At 42.1% G+C, this 12949-nt stretch overlaps 1 protein-coding gene across 1 annotated transcript in view; it reads right to left on the reverse strand.

Annotated features, from left to right (window-relative positions):
* SORCS3 (sortilin related VPS10 domain containing receptor 3) overlaps positions 1-12949 on the reverse strand; it is a 307837-nt gene that overhangs the window by 95776 nt on the left and 199112 nt on the right. The window lies entirely within an intron of this gene.

The following is a 12949-nucleotide window of genomic DNA, read 5'->3' on the forward strand; positions in this document are numbered from 1 at the left end:
AAAAATCAGTTTCTAATTTGGTGGAAGCTGAATTTGATACAGTAGATTGTAAATAATAGATTCCCTCTGAGCCAGCCAATGTTCACAATTCCCTAATGTTCTGAAAGACTTTTATCACAATCTTTTGCTGCTTTCATCCTTGGGGCATCAACAGCTAAAACATTTAAAAAAAAAAAAAGAAGAAAAAAGAACAAAAAAAAAATACAGATGCTCTGATAAATTTTTGTGGATCTCACAAAAAACATAGCGATTGAAGCAATGACAGATATACGAATGTGCCGGAGTTCAGCTAAGATCAGCCAGTGCTGCAAATGCCAAAACAACTACATTATGACCCACGGCGTAGGTAACTGAAACTGGCACTGCTTGTTAACTAGAGCACCGCATCAATAGCGAGTCCATTCACACCACACTGTGAATTGTGGCCAAAAAAACCCAACGCAACAAAAAAAAAAAAGCTGCACCAGCAGAGCTTTCATCATTCTACTGCCAGTGAGAAATAGTCTGGTCCTTAATCGCTACCATCAGTTTCAGGGTGATCCCACGAGGAAGAAAGTGCCGTTTGTTACCAGTAAGGATGCCAGAACGGGCCTGAGTCCCTGCGACCATGTAATTATTGGGGTCAAATCCTCCAAATATCTGGACATAGTTAAAAGTGACAGTAGGACAAACAGAAATTCCTTAAAATATCAGTGAAAAACACTATGGTGTGCAGCAATATTATTTCCCAATATATAGGGAAAGTGCACACATCTTTCTAGTCCACAGCTGAAGTTTTCTGCCTTTTTCCCATAAGTAGCCATAAATGCTTTAATTCCAGCTGTTCAGCAATCATGACCCTTGCCTATGACATGCCAATCAGGACAGAGGTACGTGCTTACCAACATATCTATCCATCACAACTTCATCAAATAGAGGGTAATTTCAGCTCTTTTAGGTACAGATGGGGAATACATTAGGAACCTGCCCTGCAGCTCTTCCTAACAGGCTTAAATCCAGCCTTCACCCTGGAGGCTGCACTCTCCAGGCTTCCTTCTGGAAGCGAGACACCAGCCTTCTACCCAGAGCCATTGGCTGTGTCCTGACACCACGATGCCAGGCTGCCTCACCTGCTCCCCACGACACCTCCTGGGTCCCTCTCCTCCAGAGGAAGGGGGCACTGTGCTTCCACCCCCACCAATGGGGCAAACCTACTCCTGGTCCAGGTAATGAGAAACATCAGTAGAAGGCCTGCCACAACAATATCCATTTTAAAAAGGGCTGTAATTCAAAAAAACCTAAGCCATTTCCAAACAAAATCCCAAATACTCATTATCATTGTGTGTTTGCATACACAAGCTCTGTGGATCAACTCCACTTATAATGCCTATTATGTGAGTACCAGGGGATGACAAGAGTCTCCTGAAACATGTCATTCTAGCTTGAAGTTCCTTCCCAGTGCCATCTACTTGTTTCCTTAATTAGTTCTGACAAGCCTGATGGTTCTTTTCAGAACGATGAGGATGAAAAAAGGACCAGCATACAGCACTCCTCTAGTACTCCTCTGCTCGCTGAATACCATACTTCAAGTGGAAAAGCTCACAAAGCAATCTCCTGCAACCCAAAAGCAAGACAAGCTCCTGTTATCTGCAGGCAGATAACAAGCCTGTAAAGTAACGCATTGGTCATCCTTCCTTCTCCCAAACCAAGTCGCTTTCTTATATCAAAGACTCTGATTGCAAAACAAATCCCCAATCAATGCTGCTGCTTCTTCATGCCTTGCCGCACGTCTGTTCCCACTGGCAAAGAACAGAGCTTTGCTTTGCAGTGTTCTGACTCCTGAATGCGGGTATTTTCAGTAAATGGTCTCTCATCATTTGTCTGGAGAAGCTTTACATGACGAATGCAAAAAAGTCAGGCAGTGGAAAGAGCAAGATGTGAATGGAGGTCATGGAGCACAGCTGCAAAAACACACACACAGATTGTAAAGCTGTTCCTTTATCCCATGCAGTAATTTCTCTGGTCTAGAGAACTCACTACAACAACCTCTCAGGTCTGGTGATACAGGAGCAGCAATAAAAGCAGACGCCTTCACAGCCTCACATTTTCTCATGCATTATCTCTCTTGAAGAGCATTTGGAGGATGCACTGCGCAAAACTATTTGAGCAACTAAAGTACAATGAGGACAGATGTCAGCATCCCCTGACTTGCGTGTACTCTATAACCACGTGGAGACCACAGAGTGGGGTGGCTGGGAAGGGATTTCATGGTGCTCCGGCTGGCAAACAGCTCTGTTTCAGAGGCTTACAAATACAAGAGTATTTAAAAACACTCATAAGCCTAAGCTCACCTTGAAAACAGATTTCCTGCCGCGTGGTCACACCTCAGGCTCCACGCACAGCTCAGCTCTGTGTTTTGAATGTGCACAAACTCCAGACAGCAGAAACTAAACCAAGGTCCCCAAAATGCACCCATGCATGCTGCTGCCTTGGATGGCCATGGGGGGGAAAAAGGGCACTCTCGCTGTAAGAAACCGTGCTAACTCAACATTCTCCACCATCCCATTTCATTTATCACCACTCGGATGAGAAAATGCCGAGAGGATGCAGGCAGAAGTGACAGGAAAGGTCATTTTTTTCCTGCTGACACATTCCCTGACTGCTGCAAAGGCAGTTTTTGAAACGTGGAGCCTGCAGCCAGTATTGCAGCTGGCACATTGGCCAATTAAGAATTCAAACTCTCTCTGAATCTCATTAGGAAGGAAGCAATGGTTACTTTTTCTCTGTGTTCTGCTGCTTTTCTTTTTTGTTCTCATGGTGGTTCTTGGTTTTCACAATATCTTTCCTCCCTTCATTTCAGAAGAGGATTGCGTGTTCTTGAAAGCTGAAGGATGGATAGGATCCTGGCAAGATATTTATCTCTATCTTGAGGGAAGAGCAATATGCATGGATGCACACTTATTTGGCCACTCTGCTAATACTTCCTCTCTGACCGAGAGGGACAGCAAGCAAGAAAGGGCAAGGAAAACACAGTATTCTGCGTTGTAAGTAGCTATTCCTGAAATACTTCCATATAAGACTCTGTGTAGTTCAAAAGGAAAAATGCTAGCATATGCAAAGAAAGGGAAGAAGAAACATGCAGACTCTCTGGGTTACCTGCACACCTCAGCTTACTGTTTCTACCAACTCTACTGCCTTTCCACGGAATAAACCATTTTTACATTTTTTTCTACCCATTTTCCAGACATCAGGCATTTAATGACGAAAGACAGCACTGTTAGTTAGCTACTCTAGCATCTTAGATAAAAAATGCCGAGCAATTCAGACTGCCTGCTATTGATCCTTGCTCCCTAAACCATCAATAGAGACTACAAGATGCTCTATTCCTCCGTCTCCTGGACCCATTAGCTTGGGAGGCGGGAGCGGGTATCAAGGGACGTGAGCAACATTTGTGTTAAGGATTTACAGCAAGGTGAAAAATCATGTCACAGGGATCAGGCCTTCAAGCTCCGTCTGGAATCAGCTGGATTGAGCTTCTTGCCAGTGTGTGCCTGGTTTCTGACCAGTGAAGATGGCATTCACCAGCTCTGGCTTTGAAAACAAAATCAGAACTTTTACAATGGATTGAGACCTTCCCAAGATGCCAACTTGGAAACTCATTTTTGCAGGTTGGGATGTCAGACTGAAGGCAATTGTCACTGCTTATGTAAAGAGACAGATGGAGACTACTTAGCAGAATGTTGTGCAGTAGATAAGGGCTGGAAATGGGAAGGAACAAGGCACATTTATCGTGCAATAATATGTAAAGGGGGAAAAAACACATACTCTTGCTGCAGGCAACTGCATTCAAATTAGTGGATGTTGCCAATTAGTCTACCGCAATTTTAATTGTATCCTGCCCCAGAAGTGAATAAACACTTCTGCGTGGTATCCGGAAAGCAGAGCATGGGACTGACTAATCCAAGCAACAAAAGGACCATGTCTACAGGGGGGTATGGGAGCAGAAACTGGTCCATACAATTCTTGCTCAACTGATGTGGATCTTTTCACATAGCACCATTGCTAAATTATACATACCTTTCCAACATGGACAACAGCCAACAGGCTGCCTTCTCCATCTGATGCGGCATCACGTTTGTCTAGTCAGGTATCAATAACTGCAGTTACCTTAAGACGGTCAAGGGGATTCTGTGTATTCATCTGCTATTTACTGCAGTCAAGTCTAAAACTAGCTCCATCGGGCATTAACTCTGCGCACGTAACAGCCAATGTGCACACAAGCTGCACACACATGCCATAAACTGCCCTAGTTAAGAACAGATACTAATGTTAGACTGTTTGGGGAAAGAGTGTATTTACTAAACACATAAATACAGTATCATTCTCGGTGGCTGAAAAGCGGGAGACACTGCTGGATGGGGTAGGAAGTGATGAGGTCTCTGAAGAGTTATGGACAAAACCTTCTTGCACAGCATATTTCAAATGAAGCTTGCAAAAAAACCTGGGCTGGAAGATACTGTAAGAAAGTGTCTTAGCTAGGTCCCTCGAGCTTTCTACGTCTTTTCCAGTGCTAATTTCCATGATGCTACAATTCTGGACATTGGCAGAAGTAATTGTTGTGGGACTTAGTTTGCAAGAAAAGTAAAAAAAACTGCCAAGTGTTTATTCTCAGCTAATTTCTTTTCAGCAAAGCCAATCCTTCTTTAAAATGTCTCAATTAATTTTAAGGAGGTGTTCTGCCTGGTATCTCAAAGGAAACAAAACTTGAAGTGTTCACAGCATCTGCATGTGTTTCCATACGTGCACACACGCATCTGGCTACCCGCCTCTCATCCCCACAACCTGCTGAATGTCTAAACCTGTAAATTACCTGTAAAGTCAGTGGATTACAGGTGCCAGAACTACAAAGTTGCTACATGCAGTTGTTTCATGAATATAGCAGGCCAGGAAGAGGAAAGAGATCCAAATCAATCCTCTCCTCGAGGGAAAAGCTGACATTTAGGCTCAGCCATGTCACCAATCACTAGAGAATCCACACAAGACAGCAGGCTCTGCTGCACACAGAAACACTTTTTTTCCTCTTCACAGTACATAGAAGAAGGCGACTCTTTATATCACAAAAATTAACAGCAATGGGAAAGAAATGCCGCTGAACCTGACAATACCTTTAAAGTACACTTATCAACAGAACAGAGCTGCTGTTGGTTCATGTTTTCTCTTTTCCCTGTATGCTAATACTGAAAACTAAGAAACTACAAATAATTCTGTGTCTAGGTCTTGCCCCAGTTAATAGGTTGTAGTCCTTTAAAGTCCTCTGGCATTTCTTCCCCAACCTATACTATAAACCTCAATAAACAAAACCAAATTTTTGTGAAATAAACTCAAAAAATGTGTGTGGGTAGAAGGGTGAAGATCCTTACTCACAGCCCTGTCAAGGTTCGAAAGGGCCAGCAGCACAAGCAGGGCATGTGACAGAGGTGGCATCTTAATTTCCCAGTGCTGCCTGAAATAACTTCTCGTGGGGCTGGAGACTCATGCAGGGAGCAGGTCTGTCAGCCACATCAAGCCAGTGCTGGCAGCGGGTGTGCTCCCAGGTGCAGTCACAGTCCTGCTGCTTACTTATGAACTAAGCAAGCTACTCCCATGCAGCCGCTTCTCCTGACTCATCAGGGTACAGCTGATCCAGGCCATATAACAGCAGCCCTGGGGGCTTATCCTAATTGAATACAAAGGCCTTTTTTTTTTTTTTTTTTTTTTGCCAAGTCCTAGCAGCACAAGCATCGGGATACAGTGGAAGTAATGAAGCATCAGCTCATCGAGTTAAGATGTTACTGTCTTGAAGACATCTCAAAGCTTCAGTGCATGATATACCCTCAGCTCTCCATCCCACGTGCATCCAGCATAGACAGTGATGCTTTGAGGAGGGTATTTCTAGGGAAGGGATTTACCCGGGCATTAAAGATCTGCTAACTTTATGGTGGACAAGTTTGAAAAATATTCCAACAGACTGGTTTGATTCTATTTTGCCTTCTGAAGGAAGGAACAATTCATGCAGGAGACCCTTTAATTTTTATTATTAATATTCTAAATTTCAAGTCCTTTGAGGAAACAAGAACAAAAGTATATTTTTGGGAACACTGAAAAATGACACATTTTTAGCTTTGTCTCCTTACTCATCTTTTTCTTCCCCCACCACCCCTGTTTTTCTGGAATAAGAGAGGAAAAACCTGAAAAATAGGAGAAGTGGAAACCTGAAATGCAGAAATTACTGTGTACAAAACTCATTTTGGAGATCAAAATCTAAGCCAAATGGGTGTGTGTGTCTGAAATCCACTCCAGAGCAAATTTTTGTTTCACAATGGAAAATCTGGGAGTAGAACAGTTTGACGGGGGTGGTGTGGTGTGTGTGTTTTTTCAGCTTTTTGGAAAAAAATAAATAAATCAGGAAAATGACATTTTCTAGCCAGCTATGCTTTGCGCAGATCTGTGAAACTCAAGCACAGAGAAGAGAAACAAAACTCTTCAGGACTGATCACTGACATATTGAGTGACTTTCTTCTCTTTTCCCGCATTTGGTTTAAAATTAGTTAATAGTGCCTACTGTATTACGAAGTCCAGTTAACTAATGTTTGCACGGTGCTTGGCTACCCTCCTTTGAAAGTCCTGTAGAGAGGGAATTGCTATAGATTATTGCGTTGGTTTTTCAGGAAACATGAATCAGCCCTATTTCTGACCACTTTAGACAAGCAAAGCACATGCTGAAAGCAGCCATCAGCTCAGCCTGTCAGTCCTGCAGCCAAGGACTTCAGTGGAGTTACTGTTTCCCTCCCTGGAAGGGAGCGTTTAGAAGACTCATAATATTCTTCTGAGTTTGTCGCTTAGCAAAAGTATCTTAAACATGACCCGTTCAAGCAATGTTTTACACCAAAGTAAGGATTCTCGGTTCACTGTGTGTTTAATTGCCCTCATTTGTATTAACATTGTCTGACTGCAAATATGACATGCCTGAAATGCTAAGGCTCAGTGATTCAGTTATTAACAAAGTCCTAAGCAGAATACTGCCTCTGAAAAGGTTCAGAGTGAGAACATCATTTAATAAATGAATGCAGTAGTAGAAAAATAAAAATAAAACCTAAATTGTCCAAAGAGAGGATGCTAGTATGAAACTTGGCACAGGCAAAATGTATAGAATATGTTGATGAGTCCCATATGCCTGTGGGCATCATACACTGTATTAATTAAGGAAGAATGAGTCTCCACATTCCCTGTTGCAGGATATTGTGAAGAATCACCCTGAGATAACATCTAATATTCTGGAAATAAATTTGTGGTTCAGTTTATGCATTTTGGAGAAAGGCAATATGAAAAACTAGATTTCTGTCACAAACCTTTTGTGACAGTTGTTTCTTTGCATTTCAGATGTTAACCTGAAGAGAACAAACGGCTTACTTCATTCTTTGATTTTTAACCATCGGCCAGGAATGGAAGAGAGAGAGAGGAAAGAAGAAGAAGGGGAAGGAGGAGAAAGAAGAGAATAAACTACTCTGCTCTGGACAGCAAGCATAAATGCATCAATGTGTCTCCTCACTCCCAAAAAAATCACACTCAGTTAGCTGCTGAGAGTAAGATGCTCATTTGTTGCAACATCCACAAGAGGAAAAGACAAAGAAGCAGGAAACAAAAAGGATTCTGGCAGCAGACAGATACACAAAGACAGGCTCTGTCTGTAGAAACAGCAAGTCTGCGTGGCTACGGTGGGTAAAAGCAACGGTGACAGGAGGTCTGCAGACCACCACATGTCTCGTGACAAGACAGGTTTGCATTCAAAACAGAAGCGTCCTCACAGAGAGAATGGAGAGGGGGTGAATAAAATGGCCACAGCCACTTGCAGGTGTCTCTATCAGCGGAAGACTGACACTGTAGCAGGAGAGACCAGAGAAACCACAGAGCTTTTGTGGGTTCCTTTGCTTCAAGTTAGACGGATGCACAAACACGAAGGAGACAAGGCTGCGCAGGGAGCTGAGCACTAGGCACGCTCCCAGCTCTTCACAACGGCAGAGTTCCAAAGTGTCCCCATCCCCAAAGCATCACCCTTTTCAAGTAAGAATGCTCAGGGCAGAATGCTGCAACGGGAATTTGTGCTACCCACATGTCAAGAAGTAAAGATGTATGGCAAAGCTGTAAGTAAATCAAGAGCCTCTTTGTTGGGTTCTTAATCTGTTGTTATAGATGAGCAATAAAAGGAAAGAAAAGTACAAGGCCAAATGAAAAGTAATACTCTGCTCTTTTCTAGCCTCAAGGCAAAAGCCAAAGCGCCAGCACACTGTTCAAATCTAATGATTTGTAGAACGGAAAAAAAGAATTCTGGAGAAACTACAGCAGATCCAGAAATGGCTTTAGGGAGTCACTATTACAGATTGCCCCTAAAATCGATATTATAATGGAACATGTCTCCTTCCCTCAAAGATTTTCAATCAAAACCTAAAAACCAAAAATATTGTGAGCAAAACCCAACAATCTCTCTGTACCCTTTGGCCAAAAACCTGGCAGGATTTTTGGTTTGCATTTCTTTATTTTTTTCCAATAAAAAGCAGGATTTTCTCCTACAGCAGAAAACCCAGATATACTGAAAACAGATCTGAAGTCTACGGGTGTTATTTATTATTTCCTTAGTCCTTGCTGGCAGTCATAGGTCAGTATGCTTCTCTCAAACTCAGCTGCAGAACTTCTGATATTTCACTAAACATGGAAATGTGTCTACATCCCACTTTTATTGCCTTCTGCCCAATGGAGGGCAATTATCTGAGAGATGATTACCGAGCTATGATAACCACTACTCTCCCCTGTTCCAATTAGCTCACTACAAATATGCAAGTAAAACAGCCTCACTCACTGGCTTCTCATCCTTGTTCTGTATATGATCAGCAAGAGACAAGTTACTGAATCAACATTATTTAAAAGAACCTGTAGTGCAGTAATAAGATACTCCTTCCCGCTCTTATGTTCTGATGTAGCTTCGTGCTCACTATGCTTAACAATAGCAGAATTAAACTCATCTCAATTCTACAGAGGAGGCTCAGAGGAATGCCGAGGAATGAAAGGATGGGAGTTTCAATTTCTTCTCCTGCCGAGAATGAATTCTGCCTCATATAACTGCTGATGAATTGTCGTTTTAAGAGAGTTTGTTAATTTCCAACAGGCAGAAGGCATAAAGAGGGACCTCCTTATCTTTAATGGATGTTATTGAGCGACACAAATGGCTCACGTTTAAATGAATGCAGAAACATCTTGTCTGTTTTGCCATGATAAGACTGTTCTTTCTGCACAGCATGGGTTCAGCTCCTTCTGTTAAATAAAACAACTGGTTTTGCTCAACTTAATGGCAGGCAAACTTCCAAAGATTCAGAGGCTGAAGTCAGTTCACAGAAATGAACTGGAATTTACCTGGGTCCTTCCTGATTCTTCTTGAGAAAATCTACTTGAAGAACTTTGAGGTATGACTGAAAATCTAGTTTCAAGCAAAAATGGTCCCTGCTAGTATTGATGTACTTACTGAGGATAAATTCGCCATTAGATTGCAGCTTTCTCCAATGCAAGAATGCTTCCAGCCTCAGCTGCTGTAAAAAAACAACAGCTGTAAGAACCCCCACAAAGGCCCATCTCTTGAAATCCAAGTGGGCCATCCGGGATGAGGTCTGGGGCAGAGGGGAGGCTGGGTCCAGGAAAGATGCTCGCTCCCTGAGGCCAGCACATGTTTTTCCACTGAATTAAATGGCTGGAAAATTATGCCCATAATCACAGTAGGTGAAAAGGTCATTCCTAAACTTCTCAAAACAGTGGTGATTTTTAAAACAACTCCCAAATGTTTCTCTTACAGTCACCTGAAAGCAAGAGGGGTTCTCTCCCGCATTGAAAACTTGTCCATTTGCCCAGAAACAGAGAGATTAGCATGGTGTAGAACAAAGGCCAAAGCCTAAGCCAAATCCCACAGACAAAAAAGTGGGAGAATATTCCTTGCTAGCCAGAGAGCGCAAAATACGATACTACTGTCAGCCCAGCAGCCTAGCTTTTGATTAGCTTTGCCAAGCTATGACAGTATGGGAGATCCCCATACGCCTCAGAGAGATGCATTATTCAATACATTAATTAGAGGGCTGGCTTTCATCACTCCTTCCTACAAAGTATCACAAAGAATTACTCTGGGACTGTTACCGACAGGCTCAAATTAATTTGTGTTCAAGTTCATGTGCATCAGGGTGAGAGAGAGGGAATGAAGTCAGCCCAGGCAGGCTGCGAGAGCCTGCAGTACAGCATTTAAGCTTCCAACACTGGCCTATGAAACAGCAATGAAGTTTGGACATCTTATCTGGTACCCTGTTGTATAAGAAGGAAACAGGTCCTTCCACCATGCACTGTCCAGACAGACATGGCACTGGGATCCAGTCCAGGGATGAGTCTTAACTGGGAGAAATATTCAACAAATTCCTCCTTAGATCTTTTCTTACTAGTGGTTTATCTGGTCTGCTCCAGACTCAGACACTTAGTCACAGGAGAGTGGGGGGGATTACAAAGTGATGCAAGATTAGCAATGGGGAAATAAGAGAAGAGACTGGCCCCTGGGACATAAAGAAACCTGATAGACGAGAGACCAAGGCAAAAGGGTTTTTGACAGCTGAAAGCCCTCACTGCAGTACAATATGTGACATTTAGTGGTGAGCATTAAATTTAAAACCAATGAACAGAAATATTTCAGCCCTTGCTTTTCCAGTCTTAAAAAAAAAATCGCTGCCAGCCACAGTACATTAAAGTCATAAATATGGCTCACATCACAAATTGTACTAAAATCACAACAAATCACAAATTCTAGAAGGCAGATCGTATTTATGTAAGGATATCCACAGTTACATTAATGGAGAAGGCGTAATTCTTCCTTCTACAAGATACGCTGTGTTTCTCAAGCAAAGGGAGGTTAGAAAGAAAAGTTCCTCAAAGGCGGCTTATTCCAAAATTGCCCTCCCAGAGGGTACGCATCACTCATTGAAAGAACTCATTCTGGCTGTGACAGCAGAATGTATTGCAAAATGAGATTTTATTCAAATTTAAAAATCACTTCAAAAAACATCCAAAAAATTCAACCATTTCAGGATGTTCCTTTGTTTATTTTTTTGACAGAAGTATTTTGATAATGTTGACATGAATCCTAATATCTTTATTGACTTGAAACTTTTTCAACAAAAATAAACACTATTTCAGCCAACAGAGAGTATCTAACACTATATCCAGATTCCAGTTCTATCTCTGCCACGAAGTTACTGTGTAATCACAAGCTAGTCAGCTACGATATAATGTTTGGAAACATTAAATATCTATAGTGCCAACTGCAATAATTGTAGACACACAAAATGAAAAGAAAATCCCTAACCTCACAGTTGCCCCACTTGCCCATCTTTTCAGTGGAAAATAAAATTTGTCTTATTATCACCATAGTGTTGTGATCTTTAATTAACTAACATGACCTTGCAAGAAAATCTTTCAATATATGTCAAGACCTTTTAAGAAGGTCTCATCTCTCCTGAACTCCTATTACAGAGCTTGAGGCTAGAGTTTGAAAATTTTGTCCTCAGCCTACTACAGTTCATGGTCATGGTGCCTTGAGTAACAGATTCCAGATTTATTTTAGCATTACCCTCTGGGAGAAAAACCTTTCCCGGGTGTTCTCACCCACAGGGCATGGGAAGCAAGTCCCTTAACACAGGCAAATGAGTCATTAGCCCACGGGAGCCTCCAGTAACAGGTCCCTGTTCAGCTCTTTGTGTGCAATCTACATGAATAGCAACTGGGTATATGCCTCTATGATGCTAAAGGTGGTGTTATCCATGGCTGCCGAACTGGAATTATTCATTTTGTCCACAGCTCCATGTACAGTATGGTTTTAATTCTGAAAAACACTAATGCAGGATTACTTAACAGTCAATTTGACATTTACAAGACTATGTTTTCTTAACACTAAACTTGGCTGTAAAAAATCAGGCGATGTTTCCCCAGCACTATGCAATGACACCAGCTGGTAGTTAATGATTAGTGGGATTTACAGGAGAGACAGGCACATATTTGACTAACCATTTCATTGCTGGCAAACTAGTCAAGTAAAGGTAACCTTAGCTGTACCCAAAGGTCACTTCTGGAACTGCTGCTGGAACATCTGTGTGGACCCAAATTGGCACTGGGATTAGGAATATCAGTGCTATCACAGAGGTGAGGAAATAAAACCAGACACAAACCTCTGTCCAACTGCAGATCCATACCCAGATCATAATCTTTTGAAACATTGAGGTGAATCCCTTATCTTCTGCTACATTACTCTCAGATATCCAAACCAGCCTCCACTATAGTCTTCATGAAATTCAAGCTGCAAATAAATAGAAATACACTGGCTAAATTTTTATCACTGTTCCTATCCAAAATCATGACAAAAAGGACTGAAAACCTTGTCCTCAAGAGACAAAATTTGCTGGCTCATGCCTCAAACAACTGTGCCAGAAAAGCCGTAACTCCAAAGCATAGCCTAAGTGCATGCACAGCCTCTTCCCTTCTCCCAGCGAAAGCACAGCCTGTTCCCTTCTCCCGATTTTTAATCCCTGGAGCTCAAAACAATTGTGGCTTGTATTAATGGATACCAAAACCAACCAGAAATCCAGTTGGTTACCACAGAAAGAGAAAATAATAGAATTCTGGGGATACTCAGTGAGGAAATCAACAGTGTATTGAAGAACATCTTGTTACACCACATTTTTCCTATTTGCAAATATAAACACTGCTCCTTAAAGCCAGGCTACTGCGTGTCCTATTTTCCTCCTTCTGCTGCCTCCCACCTCCTGCCTTGTTGGTGTTTTCTGCCCAGCTTTCACCACCAGCATGTATTTCAGTGTCTTTTCCTGACTAGGCTCATCCTGGGTACTGACCTCAGTGC

The sequence above is a fragment of the Chroicocephalus ridibundus genome, chromosome 6 (assembly GCF_963924245.1).
Source record: "Chroicocephalus ridibundus chromosome 6, bChrRid1.1, whole genome shotgun sequence".
NCBI lineage: Eukaryota > Metazoa > Chordata > Aves > Charadriiformes > Laridae > Chroicocephalus > Chroicocephalus ridibundus.